At 44.0% G+C, this 14,628-nt stretch overlaps 1 long non-coding RNA gene across 1 annotated transcript in view; it reads left to right on the top strand.

The window, feature by feature from the left end:
• LOC137756052 (uncharacterized) overlaps nt 1-13,516 on the top strand; it is a 32,197-nt gene extending 18,681 nt beyond the window's left edge. The window contains exons 2-3 of the long non-coding RNA XR_011072165.1: nt 9,163-9,294; nt 13,452-13,516. This is a non-coding gene — a long non-coding RNA (uncharacterized lncRNA). The remainder of the gene's footprint in view (nt 1-9,162; nt 9,295-13,451) is intronic.
• The last annotated feature ends 1,112 nt before the right edge of the window (nt 13,517-14,628 follow it).

Raw genomic sequence — 14,628 nt, forward strand, 5'->3', positions numbered from 1 at the left:
AATCAAGTATAGTTAAATTAAGAAAAAAGAAATTTTAAAGAAGAGAAAAGAGAAGACACTCCCTACACAGTCATCAGAGACTTATCCCCAAAGATTGGATAGGGAATTGTAATGTTTGTGCAGATCCTGGGAGGATTGCTATGGGAAATCAAACCTAAAGTGCCTTTGGCTGGGTGTATTTGGAACAGGAGATCACAAATGGCTTATAGTCCTAGGAGGTCTGAGAAAGTCGTGCAATTATCCCCTGGAGCCAGATTCCTCTTGTTCACTCTCAGCACTGGTTGGACAGTCTCAGTGGAGAGAATGTCCCACATATATGGCTCAGGGTGGACTAGAGGATTCTATGTGCCCAGGGCGTGTCCAGTCACCTAACCTCCCTCTGTTTCCACAGGGTCAGGGTCCGAGACAGAGGAGGAAGAGAACTGAGGGGAACAGTTTGCACAAGATGGAGCACTGAGAGCTGTGGCAGGCATTTACCCAGGGTCTGTGTGGTTTAGGTGGGACTCACAAGTTCATCTGAACTAGGAGAGAGGGTGAAAGGGGAAGGGTCGCCAGTACAAGCATCAAGAAGGCAAAGCTGAGGAAGGACAGAGAAGCCATGGGACCCCAGTTTTCCAATTTCCAGACCCACATCTCATAAACATCAGTTCTTCACGAGGATGTGGGCCTAATCACCGGGAACATGCAGTGTGCTCTAAGAGAAAGAAGGGGAGAGCTTTCCTTGCCTATGGTCACAAGGAAGACGACTATGACTATTATTGCTAATGAATAATATATGAACACCTCCATTTGGGAGATAAAAATGTGGAAAACACGGAGGTGTGTATGCTCATTAGCCCACAGTGATCAGAAGTTCAGTTCACTCCATAATTCCAAATCATGATTGCAAATCCAAGTCAAACCTCTGCATACACTCATCCTGAATCATTCTGACTCCCTCCTCCACGTGGGGTCTCCAGCAATATCACTCCCTCAACTCTGACTTTAGATGGAAAACTATTTTATTATCCCTTTACACAAACACAGCTAAATTACATGAACACACCGTAATTACACAGCTAATAAACCTACTCAGGACTGTTCTTCCCTGTGACACACTCTGTTCACCTTGATTGGACTTACAAGACAAAAAGTTAAATGTCTCAAAATGATGGAGAACAAAAAAGATAAGACCATTTAGGAGGGTTATTTGAAAATAAGATTCTTCACTTATTCACTCATATATAATTGGATTTCATTTTAGTTCAGTTGTATAAATTGTAGTTTTTCATAAAACCTTGGTCCAAATGCCAGTTTGGATTGGGGAGAAGAAAGTTATATCACTTAGGAAAAGTAACCATTATCTTTTCCCTAATCTTCAACAGACACAATACAACATGTATAGCTGCTGCAACATGGTACACATCCTATGTACTGGAAAAATGCTAAGATATAATTACACTTCTGAACACTTGGTCAAGGCTTTACATGCCATTATCTCCCTAAGTTTCTAAAACATTATAAATTGTTTGCCAGCATCTGCAACATGACAGGAATTTTTAGGAAGTCTTTGTGCATGATTTTAATTCCTAATCCCTGGCTATTTAGACACGATGACAAAATACCAAAATCACTAAAAATGATGGGACACTTGAAATCAAACAAGAGATCCTGGCTCAATTAATGTCCTGGGATGAAGGCTGTGCGACATCCACGGGCCCCCGGCAGTAGGGGCAGGTGAAGGACCTGGTCAACCACTCATTGATGCAGTTCAGGTGATAGAAGTGCTCGCAGGGCAGAGATCTGATGGAGTCCCCACACATAAACTCCAACCAACAAATCACACACTCCTCCTGGATCTTTTCTTCAAATCCATCTGTTCCGTACACTCCTTGAGGCAGGTGCTTTTTAAGGCTGATTCTTTGAGCTAACCTCACTTGTTCCTCTTCCGTCAGCTGTGCTGCTTGGTGAAGTGGGCTGGGTGTTGGAAGATGGATGGGATTTGGAACTTGTTCCGGATGTGGTTCCTGATCCCAACGTCTCCTCCCGCCTGGGCCCACCCAGCGGGATGGAGACTCAGGAACAGAGCTGTCATCCAAGATGCTGGATTTGAGGCAGTTCCCCATCTTTCAGGCCTGGGTGTGAGATCTGTGCACCCTTCTGATGGTCCTCTCTGCAGGAGTTTCAACGCACCTCCTTGTTCCTATGTCTAGAGAAAAAGAAAAAAGTTTTATTAAATGAGATCCCTGCTTGCAGAGTTCCATAGAGAGGCTTCATTGAGCCCCACGATAACCCTGCTGATTTTGAATCCTTTACTGAGGGAACCAATGTTGTGAACAGGGGTTTAGAGAGCTTTAGTAACGTGACAAAATTGCACGGCTTGGAAATGGGTCATCTGGCCTTTCAATTTTGGTCTGTTTCCCAAACTCAAATTTCTCAGCAGGATTGTCGTGAGGGGTACACGCCACACCTAGGTTTCACCAGGAATCATCACCTCTCAGGGAAGGACTCAGAGGCCCCACCATGGAATCCCAGCCTCTCCCCTTTCAGCTCATCTCACAGAATCACTCCCCACCCAGGTTCTCCTACCACCTGGGAACCTGCCGTCCACCACCTTCCTCGCTGTACCTGCCTGTTTAATCCACATTTACTCACTTCAGTAGAAAGACCAGCGATTCTCATGTCTGTCTGAACTTTTACCACCTCTGCTGATCAAGACACTAATCCCAGGGATTATGGAATCCTGACCTACCAACTCTAATTGCATAGTCATGTGCTACTAAAATTAAATGTTTTAGGACATTACCTCCCCTACCAAAATGAAGATGTAAATCAGACTCCTCTATTTGGCATTGTTAATTAATGGTTCTGCCAGACCTTTAGGGGTTGATCTTTCACATACCCTCAGAGAACCACACAAATACAATTAGGTATTGCTCTCATCCCTACACGGAGACCTATTAGCATTCTTCATCCACACATACACTCTCACACCATACACAGTTTCTTTCGGTCTTGGTTTAAATGTTAACTCCTCAAAGATCCCTTTTCTAAATCTCAGCCGCAGTTAGCCTTCCTCTTTCCCTCCCCTTTGTGTTAAATATAATTCTACTATTCATTTAGGCAACTCATTTATTTATTTACTGTGCTCTCCACTGGTATAACTGCAAAAAAATATTACCTGAATTCTAAGGTTAGGTACAATTCCCTGTGACCATGACGTAGAAATTATTAATCTAGAAAACTTCTATGTCCATAACAACCAAACCAACCCTCAAGGGGCCTACCCCAAATTCTTGTAGACAGATTATGTGATCATTTTTCAATTAAAATTCATTTTTAAAATAAATGACATTTGTCCCTTCTTGTGAAAATTATCTTCATTATTTACCAGAAATCAAATGGATGGAAAATCCAATGAAGCCAGGTCTTTTCCTGAGGTTGCTGTCACCACACTCCAGAGCTCAGAACTTCTTTCTCTACACAAAGCACTGCTCTGATGTGAGTTCTCTTTTTATGCAGTTGATAACCTCATCAAGCATATAACCTCATAAACTATAATCCCATCAACCATCTAACCTCTCTCACCATGTAACCCAAAGGACACATCCTAAGTAACTTGAGTGTCTGTCAAGATAAATCCAATCAAGCATTCCCAGTAACAAAATATGTCCCCCTGCTTAGGTAAATCATGTAGATACAACTTTTAAAAACTGACCAAGTCCTCTAGTTCTGCACTTCTTCTAAAGGTCTCAGAAGCAAACTTCCTGTTCTTTCCCAGAGGTTTCACTCTTTTTGAGGTTTTTTTTTTTTTAATTTATTTTTATTTATTTTTATGGCTGTGTTGGGTCTTCATTTCTGTGCGAGGGCTTTCTCTAGTTGTGGCAAGAGGGGCCACTCTTCATTGCAGTGTGTGGGCCTCTCACCATCGCGGCCTCTCTTGTTGTGGAGCACAGGCCCCAGACGCGCAGGCTCAGTAATTGTGGCTCACGGGCCCAGTTGCTCCACGGCATGTGGGATCTTCCCAGACCCGGCTTCGAACCCGTGTCCCCTGCATTGGCAGGCAGATTCTCAACCACTGCGCCACCAGGGAAGCCCCATGTTTTTGAGGTTTTTCATTGTTATCATTACTACAGCACAGAATCTTCAGCAAGAGGATCCATACTGTTCTCTATTTCCTTTTTTCCTTTTTTCAAACTATTTGTTCCAGCTTTATTGAGGTGTGATTGACAAACACTGTATATACTAAAAGTGTACAATGTGATGTTCTGATATACATACACATTGTGAAACGATTCCCTCAATCAAGCTAATTAACCTATTCATCACCTCACAGATTACTGTTTTGTGCGTGTTGAGATCTACTAATTTAGCAAATTTCAAGTGTACACTATTTTAAACTATAATCACTATGCTCTACATTAGACCTCCAAAAGTTATTCATCTTACAACTAAAAAAGCCCCACATTTCCTCCACCTCAAGCCCATGAAAACCATCATTTTACTCTGTGTTTCTGTAAGTTCCACTTTTTAAGATTCCACATGTAAGTGATATTATGCAGTATTTGTCTTTCTGTGTCTGGCTTATTTCACTCAGCATAACATCAGCTATGTTCATCCACATTGTTGAAATGGCAACATTTCCTTCTTTTGAAAGGCTGAATAATATTGTGAATGTATGCATACATGTACACAACATCAGAATGTATACATCTCTAAATGAATGTTAACTCATTAGAAGACTAAACCACACTGAAAGTCAACAAATTGATTTTACTGGATCTATTAAATCCAGTGGTAACTGGTCAACTGAAATACCTAGCTGACCTTAAACTGTGTTAAAAAATCATTCCTTCCAAATATAAATCTCCTTAAAATGTATTTATGTTTGACACAAATTACGTTTTGGTAAATCAGTGAGGTTGGTGAGTGGGAAATTTGCTATATTTAGTAAATTGAGTTTTGACAAATTCATTTTCTGTGAACTTGTACACAATATAACATACAGTAGTTCTGATGGAAGATGTCTGCACCAATACACTTTTTAAAATAGAATCAAGTTATTAAAGGACTACTTTATTTATTCTTATCAAAATCATAATCTGTAACAATCAGAAACAAATAAACATAAAGATAGCAATGTATGTGATCTGATTTATTTGTTTGTGCTCTTCCCAATTCTGCTTGTAGCTCCCTAACCTGTTTTAAAGCAAGGCACCTTGCTCATGGTCATACTGTATTCCATCTAAATGTTGATTGTATTGATATTCTTCCATGGATAATGTCCTACTGTTACTCTAAAATTACCACAGACTTGTTGACTTAAAGTAACACAAAATTAGTCTCTTACAACTCTGTACCCGGGAGTCCTAAATCGCTTTTGCTACATCAAAACCAAGGTGTAAGTAGGCCCATGCTACATCTGGAGGTTCTATGACAGAAAGAGATCACTTGGGGGCAGCAGAACCCACTTTCATTGAGCTCATGGTTTCTGTCAAACAGGAGAAATAATGTAAGGAAACTATCAAATTTAATGTAGATATTCGTTAATTGAGGTTTAAATTAAATTAAATTAATGGCTTGCCAATGGTGTATTTTTTGTTTATTGTAAATATTGCTTATTTCAAGAATGATGTTCTAGACTAGCTGGTCATGTTGATTTCTTGTGTAATCCAACTAAGCCATAGTAACAATATTAATTTTTCTTATTTAAAAAATGAAATGGACTAGTATTTATATGTAGTCATTATTCTGAAATGCTGACTTTGAAATAAGTAAAAGCAAGATAGGGCATAAATATTCATCTGAAGAACAATCTGTCATTCGAGACAACTCTTATTTTTGTTCATTTAAATGTCTGTAATGTATATCGTGACAGTTGGTTTTTCTTTTTTTGTAATACAAGTGCCTGAGTTAAGCTTTGACTGTTGAGGCATCCACTTCAAATAGGCAACCACTTCAAAGCTGCACCTACGGTGACTTAGAATATTTTCCAGGGGCTCAGACAGGCAAGATGCCCTCCCTGAGTTTCTCCTGAGGAAAAAAAAAAACCAAAAAAAACCCAGTCCAAGCATCTGGTAGTGTACTTGGAAAGTTTCTGGAAGTTCCCTGGGGGAAGTGACTGTGGAGCTAACCTGGGAGCCAGAGAGCAGCAGTGTGTGCTTTGGGAACCCTCTTTCATCTTCAGGAAATCAGACAGTTCTTCACGGATCAAGAAACTTTATTCAATGTTTTATAACAACAACAACAATAAAGATAAGGAATTATTGTAATAATATTCAGGACATGGGCAATCTTGGGAACTCCCATGCCAACCCCAGGAAGAGATCCCTATAGGGCAGACATACAGAGACCCTGTTTTAGAACCAACCAGCCACAGGAACCTCACGGAATTTCAGGGGTTGAGCCAATTTTCTGATGGCCTGGGTCCCTGCAAAGAAGGCAGGGCCCAGATCCACCTGCTGCTCAAAGGCCCCCTCTACTAGGCACTTTAAGTCCTCATGATGGCCTGGTTGCCTTTCTTGTTCTTTACCTAGCCTCTTCAGGTCCAGAAATTTCAGTTCACATATCTCAGCCGGTGCTCCTCATCCAGCAGGGGCGACAGTAGCAGCCTGAGCTGTTACTGAGTTCACTGAGTGATTTAGAAAATTTGATGGTAGGTCACATGACAGGTTGTCCCCTCCTTGCCATCCAGTCCAGCACCAGCCTTTCTTAGACACCGAAGGGGTTGTAGAACATTCCCAGAGGCTCAGGAGGGCCTAGGATGCCTCCCTTGAGCCTCAGTTGTTTTTAAAGCCAGATTTCCAGCCTCTCTGCTGACTTTTAGAATCCTGAGGAGGCTCATGTGGGCAAGGATGCCCTCTGCAGCTTTTCCAGGAAGGTAACAGCACCTCCCGTGCCTTTGAATTGTTTTAGAAAATTATGTGAAGTCTCTGGTTAGTCTAAGACAGCCTTCTGGGTCCTTAAGGCCAGCAAAACAGTTTGGGGGCCCTCAATAAGACTTGTAAAATTTTCCAGATGCCCAGGCAGGGTTTGCCTCTGGAAGGAGACTTCTAATATTTCAAAAGGCTCATCTGACAAACAGGCCTCAAGGACTACTGCAGGGGGACTTCCCTGCTGACACAGTGGTTGGGAGTCCGCCTGCCAATGCAGGGGACATGTGTTCAATCCCTGGTCCAGGAAGATCCCACATGCCATGGAACAACTAAGCCCGTGCGCTACAACTGCTGAGCCTGTGCTCTGGAGCCCGTGAGCCACAACTACTGAGCCCACGTGCCACAACTACGGAAGCCTGTGCACCTGGAGCCCCTGCTCCGCAACAAGAGAAGCCACCGCAATGAGAGGCCCGTGCACCGTGATGAAGAGTAGCCCCCGCTCGGCGCAACTAGAGAGAACCCTTTCACAGCAATGAAGACCCAATGCAACCAAAAATAAATTAATTAATTTAAAAAATATTATTAAAAAAAAAAACTGATGAAGGTGCTTTCACGTAAAAAAAAAAAAAAGGCTACTGCAGGAACCTGGGAGAACTGTGAATGTGTAGGTATGTTGAGGGACCTTCCCTTATCTTCAGTCAACCTGACACCTAGGTGAAAAGAGAAACTCTGCTCAGTGCTGTATAACTACCACCACAAAAATAATGCATAATAAAAAACCGTAATACTGGGCTTCCCTGGTGGCGCAGTGGTTGAGAATCTGCCTGCCAATGCAGGGCACACGGGTTCGAGCCCTGGTCTGGGAAGATCCCACATGCCGCGGAGCAACTGGGCCCGTGAGCCACGATTGCTGAGCCTGCGCGTCTGGAGCCTGTGTTCCACAAGAAGAGAGGCCGCGACGGTGAGAGGCCTGCGCACCGCGATAAAGAGTGGCCCCCGCTTGCCACAACTAGAGAAAGCCCTCACACAGAAACGAAGACCCAACACAGCCAAAAATAAATAAATAAATAAATTTTTTTAAAAAAACCGTAATACTAAAAATCATAATGAGTAACAACATTGATAATGATGATTATCCTAATTACAATAAAAGTAGTAACTATAAAAATGATAATAATTAGAAACCTAGGGAGATTGTAGAATAGAATACAGGCTCTTCTACCTCAGTGACCAGATACTGTTATTGGACCTCATGGAATATTTTGGAGTTTGAACCCTAGGTCTGCACAATAAAATGTGTTTTGAAAGTCATGGATGAGAACAGGAGGGAAGTAAAACCCAAAGGAGGGGAATATGGGCCAATGAGGGATCTCCTGTACCAACCCTGGGAAGAGGGATCTCCCTAGCAGAGGTGGAGGACGCGGGTCTGGAGCCTACCAGTCATAGGATTCCTACCAGAGGGACTTCCCTGGTGGTCCAGGGGCTAAGACTCCACACTCCCAATGCAGGGGGCCCGGTTTCGATCCCTGGTCAGGGAACTAGATCCCACATGCCGCAACTAAGTGTCTGCATGCTGCAACTAAAGATCCTGCATGCTGCAACCAAAAGATCCCACATGCCGCAACCAAAAGATCCCGCATGCCGCAACAAGGATCCCACGTGCCGCAACTAAGACCCACCACAGCCAAATATATAAATAAATAAATACTTTAAAAAAAAGTATTCCCACCAGATATCAGGATTCAGGTCAATGGGCTGACAAAGCTTGACCCCAGATTTACATCCAGGATACAGTAACCCCACCAGTAACATACATTAAGCCCCCAGTGCTATCTCAGTTCTCAGTGCCTAGCTTTCTTTCTGCCATCTGGTCAACCCAGGCCCCTTGAGGTCCAGACATCTGTGTTCATATATATCATTCTGGGGCTGTTGGAGGATGTTACTATTGGAGCTCCCAGCTGGCAAGGTGTGACACGAGCAGGCACTAGAGGTTCCTTGTAGCCACATAGAACGTATAAAGTTCTTCAATTGATCGTTCTGGTGTGTTGCACTCTCCCTGCCTTCCATTTCAGCCCCTGGCTTTTCTGGGCACCCAAAAGGACTTAGAATATTTGCAGAGGCTCTGGCAGGTGTGGCTCATCCTCTGTGCTCCTCAGTTTTCAGCAATGGTACTTTGGACCTCCTAAAGTGACATAGAAAATTCTGACAATGCTCTGTCAGGTTGAGATACCTTCTACAACCTTTTCAGGAAGATAAGAATGGTTTCTGCATCCCTGAGTTGACTTACAAATCTTTGTGATTTCTCTAGCAGGTCAAGGAATACTTCCCTGGGTCTCTTCAGATGGAAAAAGAGATTCCTGGTCCCTGAAGAGCTGTTGCAAAGTGAGCAGAGCCTCACTAAGATCAATGGAATCCTCATCTGGAACTCACCTACTCACAGGTTCGTCCCTGCTTCTGGAGTTGGAATTGAAAAATAAGGGTTTTGCTTATTGAAAAGATACCAAGTGGTATGGCAAGGAGCCTGGGGGACTGTGAATGTGTGTCTGTTCGAGAACCCTTGGCAAACATCTTCTGAAAATCAGACATCTTTCTTAAGTAGAGAATCACTAGTCAATGCTGTGTAACTATAACCACACATGAAAATCCATACTAAGAAACTTAATAATAATAAATAACTATAGTGATTATTATCCTTATGACATTAATATGAGGAAGTATAATAATAATACACCTAAGGAGATAAAAGAATACAGACATCTCTAACTGAATAACAAGATAATGACATTGGGCCCACTGGGTAGTCTGAAGTCTTAGTTCTAGGTTTGTGCTAGGAAACTTGTTCTGCAAGGCAAAGACAAACATCAGGAGGGAAAAGAAAACCAACCTGAGGAGAGCATGGAAAAACTTGGGAACTTGTGAGACACTTAGGAGAAGAGAACTACCAGAGAGAGGAAAAGAGGCCCTGGTCCAGGGTTTGCCCATCCCTGGACACTGGAGTTAGGCCAACCCCTACAAAGACAGGAACCAGATCCGTACCCAGCAAGGAGAAGCCTCGCCTACAACATACCTTATATGTCCAGCACAGTCTCAGCCCTTGCCATCTGGGTGCCCTTCTACCTTCTGCTCTGATCAGCTCCTTTGAGGTCTGACCTCTTGGTTTTCATATCTCAGAGGGGCTGTTGGTAGATCCCATTTTCAATGTGCCCAGGCCAGCAGAGGGTAACACATGCCTATACGAACCCTGCAGGGCTTCCTGGAGAACTTAGAAAATTTTACATTTCGTCCTGCTGGTGTGTTGCTGTCTTCCTGCTTTCCATTCTAGCACCACCTTTTCCAGGACAGCCTTGGGGATTTAGCTTAGAGTCAGGGGCTCAGAGCAGCCTAAGACAACCTTTTAGCATCTTCATTTCCAGCAGTGGCGATAGTGGTACTCCTGCCTCATCACTGTGTCATGAATTTTGAAACAACAACAACGACAGAAACAAGAGTGTCGTGGGTCTTAATTTCTGGCAATGGAAAGTCTAGAGAAGCACAGAAAAACTTCTCCTTTCTGGAATCCTCTGATGACCACAAGAGTCAAAGAATTTTAAGGTCTAATATAGATAGCAACCTGATATTTGAATCACCTGAGGGTTAATAAATGTTCTTTGATCTGCAAAAAAAGGGGTCATGAAGGTTTTGTTAAAATAGTATTGATCCTAGGCTCATCCTCAGAACAACTGAAATAATTTCTGGAGTGATGGTATTTCTTACAACTACCTAAGGTTTCCCAATGGGAAAGCAGTGTTGAGAATTATTTAAGTAAATATTGCTTTTTAAGCTCTAATGTACATGCAAATCTCTTAGAGATCAGGGGTTCAACACTAGGAAATTATGATTCAGGAAGTTTGGGAGGGACCGATGAAATTTTATTTTATTTTATAAATTTATTTATTTATTTATGGCTACGTTGGGTCTTCGTTGCTGCATGAGGGCTTTCTCTAGTTGTGGCGAGCGGTGGCTACTCTTTGTTGCGGTGCCGGCTTCTCATTGTGGTGGCTTCTCTTGTTGCGGAGTACAGGCTCTAGGCGCGTGGGCTTCAGTAGTTGTGGCATGCGGGCTCAGCAGTTGTGGCTTGTGGGCTCTAGAGCACAGGCTCAGTAGTTCTGGCATACGGGCTTGGTCGCTCTGCGGCATGTGGGATCTTCCCGGACCAGGGCTCGAACCTGTGTCCCCTGCATTGGCAGGCGGATTCTTAACCACTGCGCCACCAGGGAAGCCCCCGAAATTTTATTTTTAACTTAAAAATGGAAATGCTGGGACACAACATCATTTCTCAGCACAAGTAGATTTGGTTCCAGCAATATCACCCATTACCTCCCCCTCCCCAAAATTATATTATTTGTTGACCCTTGTCAAATTGAGAGAAGAATAGAGAAATCAGCAGTGTCTGAGCAAGACAGTATTTGAGAAACAACATGCATCAATTCACTAAAACAAGCTTTACTGAGCATCTCCTGTGTGCTCTCAGGTTTGTTAGGCTCCACTGTGTACAGGGCACTGTGCTGGGGACCTCAATACATTATGTAATTTAATCCTCAATATCCTGGCAGTTAGTAATATTCATTGCATGAAAGGAAGGAAGAAGTGGAAATGGTGGGAGGCAGAAGGCAAGCAAGGACATCTAGGGGAAATTTCAGAGTTGGTGGAAGAATGATATTGTGCTACAAATTCTGCTGTGCTCTGAGACCTTGTCACTGGTCCAGGGGTCTAGAGTCTAGAGTCAGTGAAAGAACCAGGTTGCTGCTGCAGATACTGAACCTGCAAGGGGAGAGTGCTAATTGCAGATCCTCCCCACGTGTGCAGCCTGTTGAGCAGGAACCTCAGTCAGACAGGTGCTGTGGGGAGCCTGTGTCTGGGGTAGCGTCTGGTTCTGTGGAGGCAAGTTGGTACCCTGTGCACAGGAGTGGGCACTGGAGGGACCGTGAGTAAAGGTGAGGTTACTAAAGACTCGGCTCTCAGGGCCTGTTGATCCCCACACCCCCAGCTTCCCTTAGTCCTCAGCACTCATCCTGACAGGAAGGCATCTTACGAGAAATAGTGGCCTAATATCCACAACAGGAGAGACTCAGAACCCAGTACATGTTTTTTGGAATTATGACACTTAAGATGACTCAGAAGCCATCTACCATTCTTTCCTTCATCTGCAAAACTCATTCTTCCTCCAGGAATAGTAGAAGGAAAGGGTTCCTGATTGAGTATGAAGGAGCCAACTTCAAATATTGACTGTGAACTTCCCTCACAAAGAACTGGACATTCTGATCCTTTCTCAGAGGCCCGTGGACAGATGTGGTGGTGAACCACAGCAATATGGGGTATGTGGGTATTTCTGTGTTGCCCTGTTCACGAAGGTCTGTCTTTGGAAATGACTTGTGATTCCCTATGATGGGGGCTCTGGGACCTCTAAAGTGTTTATCTGAGGCTGGTTGTGAAGGTTTTCAGCCAACACTCATTGTGTTTATGTTCTTCACTCCCCACTTTCCACTCCTGGATGGCTGTGTTTTCTTCACTTCCAACATGGCATTGTTAAAATATTAAAATAAACGTACAATTCTTCATGAAAAAAATGAGACAAGAGTTGCTGCACAAGCATCCTGATGATCTCAGCAGAATCTCAGTAGGACAAAAGCCTTGCAAACGTTTTCAACACTGGGAAACACCCTATTCACTAACTCCCCTAATGTGCTCATGTCCCCATGAAGGGGAATTGGAATCTCCCTTATTGTATCTGTCTAAACCAAACGTATGAACTGCTTCATTTCACCAGGGTTCTGTACTTTAACTCACAGCAAACATCTCAAGCTGAGGGTCCCTTACATGTGAGTACCCTCAGGTCACTTGATGGTCACATGTACTAGGACCAGGGGTACCTTGAGGAGGAAAGTCCCCCCACCACCCCAGGAATGTGGAAATAGGTTCCCTTATGTGCACTGCGTTATGTTTTAGAGAGGCCACATCTTTTTCAGGCCATCCGACTGACTCTCATCAAGATGTGTTAGGTATGGCTGAATCTCTCCCCTCAAAAGAGTAGTTCTTTAATGAGGGGGCTTTGCAAAGGAATACCTGGAAAAAAAATTTAATTCTAGTAATAGTAAAGAAAACCAATTAAATTATACTTCAAAGCACTGTCACTTCCTTTTACCCTTCAGCTTTCATTGGACTTAATTCCCACATTAGGAAATAGAGTCTCAGAGATGTGGTGGGGAGACACTGTCGTTACTCAGACACCCACTGCATGTAAACATGAACACAGAAGTTTTGACGTGGAAGGTGGGTTGGGGGAATGGACAGTTCGTAGAGGCAGAAGTATAGTGCTTGACTCCTATGACAAGAGGGCGTGTCTGAAGTGTCTAACCCCTGGGTCTGTGGGTCCCTGCAGTTGTCACAGGCACTGCACCCCCTTGTCCCGCCCTCAGGGAGAATGCCTCATCCTGAAACGCCCGGAGGCCAGGCAGCAGAGTTCGGGTCATTTCCTTTTCTGCTTAAAAGCACTCCGAGGTCCTTGCCGACCTTCCCGCATTTGGTCTTTTTACCGTCTCCTGCCTCGTGCTGTGCCAGGTCCTCACTCAGGACGTGGACTCTCACCCTTCGCCTCCCATCACCCATCCTGGCCCTCAACGCAGCCCCAGGACGCCACGCCCTCCCTGGCCCTGGGATTCTGCAGACCTCAGTCCTCGGGAGAGGACTAACCTCCTCATCCTTGTCTTCATGGAGCTGGGCCCTGTACCTCCACAGGTCTCCCCTTCGCGGTCACTGCCTCTGGGAAGCCCCTGTCTACTGGGAAAAAAATGCACAAGGTGAGAGTTGTGAGCTGTGTTATTTGGGGCAAAATTAGGACAATAGCCCGGGAGACAGCACTTCAGATAGCTCTGAGAAACCGCTCCAGAGAAGTAGGGGAAGGTCAGTGTTATAAAGGATTGCAGGGAAGGGGGTATGTGCAGTCAAGCACACCTTCTGGCAGAGGCTTGCTGCTCATCACAAGGAGCAGAACAGCTAACTATCTGAAGACCTGTTCTGCCAGTTTTCCCCAGAACACAGAGTGCCTCCTTTCTCATCTCCATCCTGATCTCCTTTCAGGGTTTGTTGAAGGTCAGCAGCTGTAGCGGTCTGTGACTTAGTCCTTATAGAGGCAGATGACATGTGCCGATTTTTAGTTGGCACCCCTGAGCCCTGGCTAGGAAAGGTGACTGGCCCTGTCCTGTGACACCCGTGTCCTGTCCCAGATCCCATCCCACTGGCGGTGCCTGCCAGGGTGTGTTTACATTCCTGCACAGGTGGCATCTTTATTCCATCCCTCTGAATACGGAGGTGAAGGGCAGGGGAGGGGGAAGGGGGAAGAAAGACAAAGGGAGAACCAGGGAGACAGAGTGAGTCAGGGAGGGAGAAAATGAGAGGGTAACATAGAAGATGGAGGAACAGGTTGGTCTGATGGACTTTATCTAGATACGAGAAGAGTCAGACGGTGACTGGGCAAGAAGCAGTGTGTTAAATGAAAACAGACAAAAAGGGTATCAGCAGAGAGATGGAGTAGGACAGAATAGGAAGAGAGTAAAAGAATGATAGATCTCAAATTCATTACGGTGTTTTAAAAATTATTTCTCTTAAATTTATTGTGTCACTTTCAGATTATATGTCATTTTCCACTCTTTATCGTATGCTGAAAATATTCTTTTGAGCTTACTAAATAACATTATTCTATTTCAATATGCACTTGGTAAGCATATCGACAAAACTT

The sequence above is a fragment of the Eschrichtius robustus genome, chromosome 21 (assembly GCF_028021215.1).
Source record: "Eschrichtius robustus isolate mEscRob2 chromosome 21, mEscRob2.pri, whole genome shotgun sequence".
NCBI lineage: Eukaryota > Metazoa > Chordata > Mammalia > Artiodactyla > Eschrichtiidae > Eschrichtius > Eschrichtius robustus.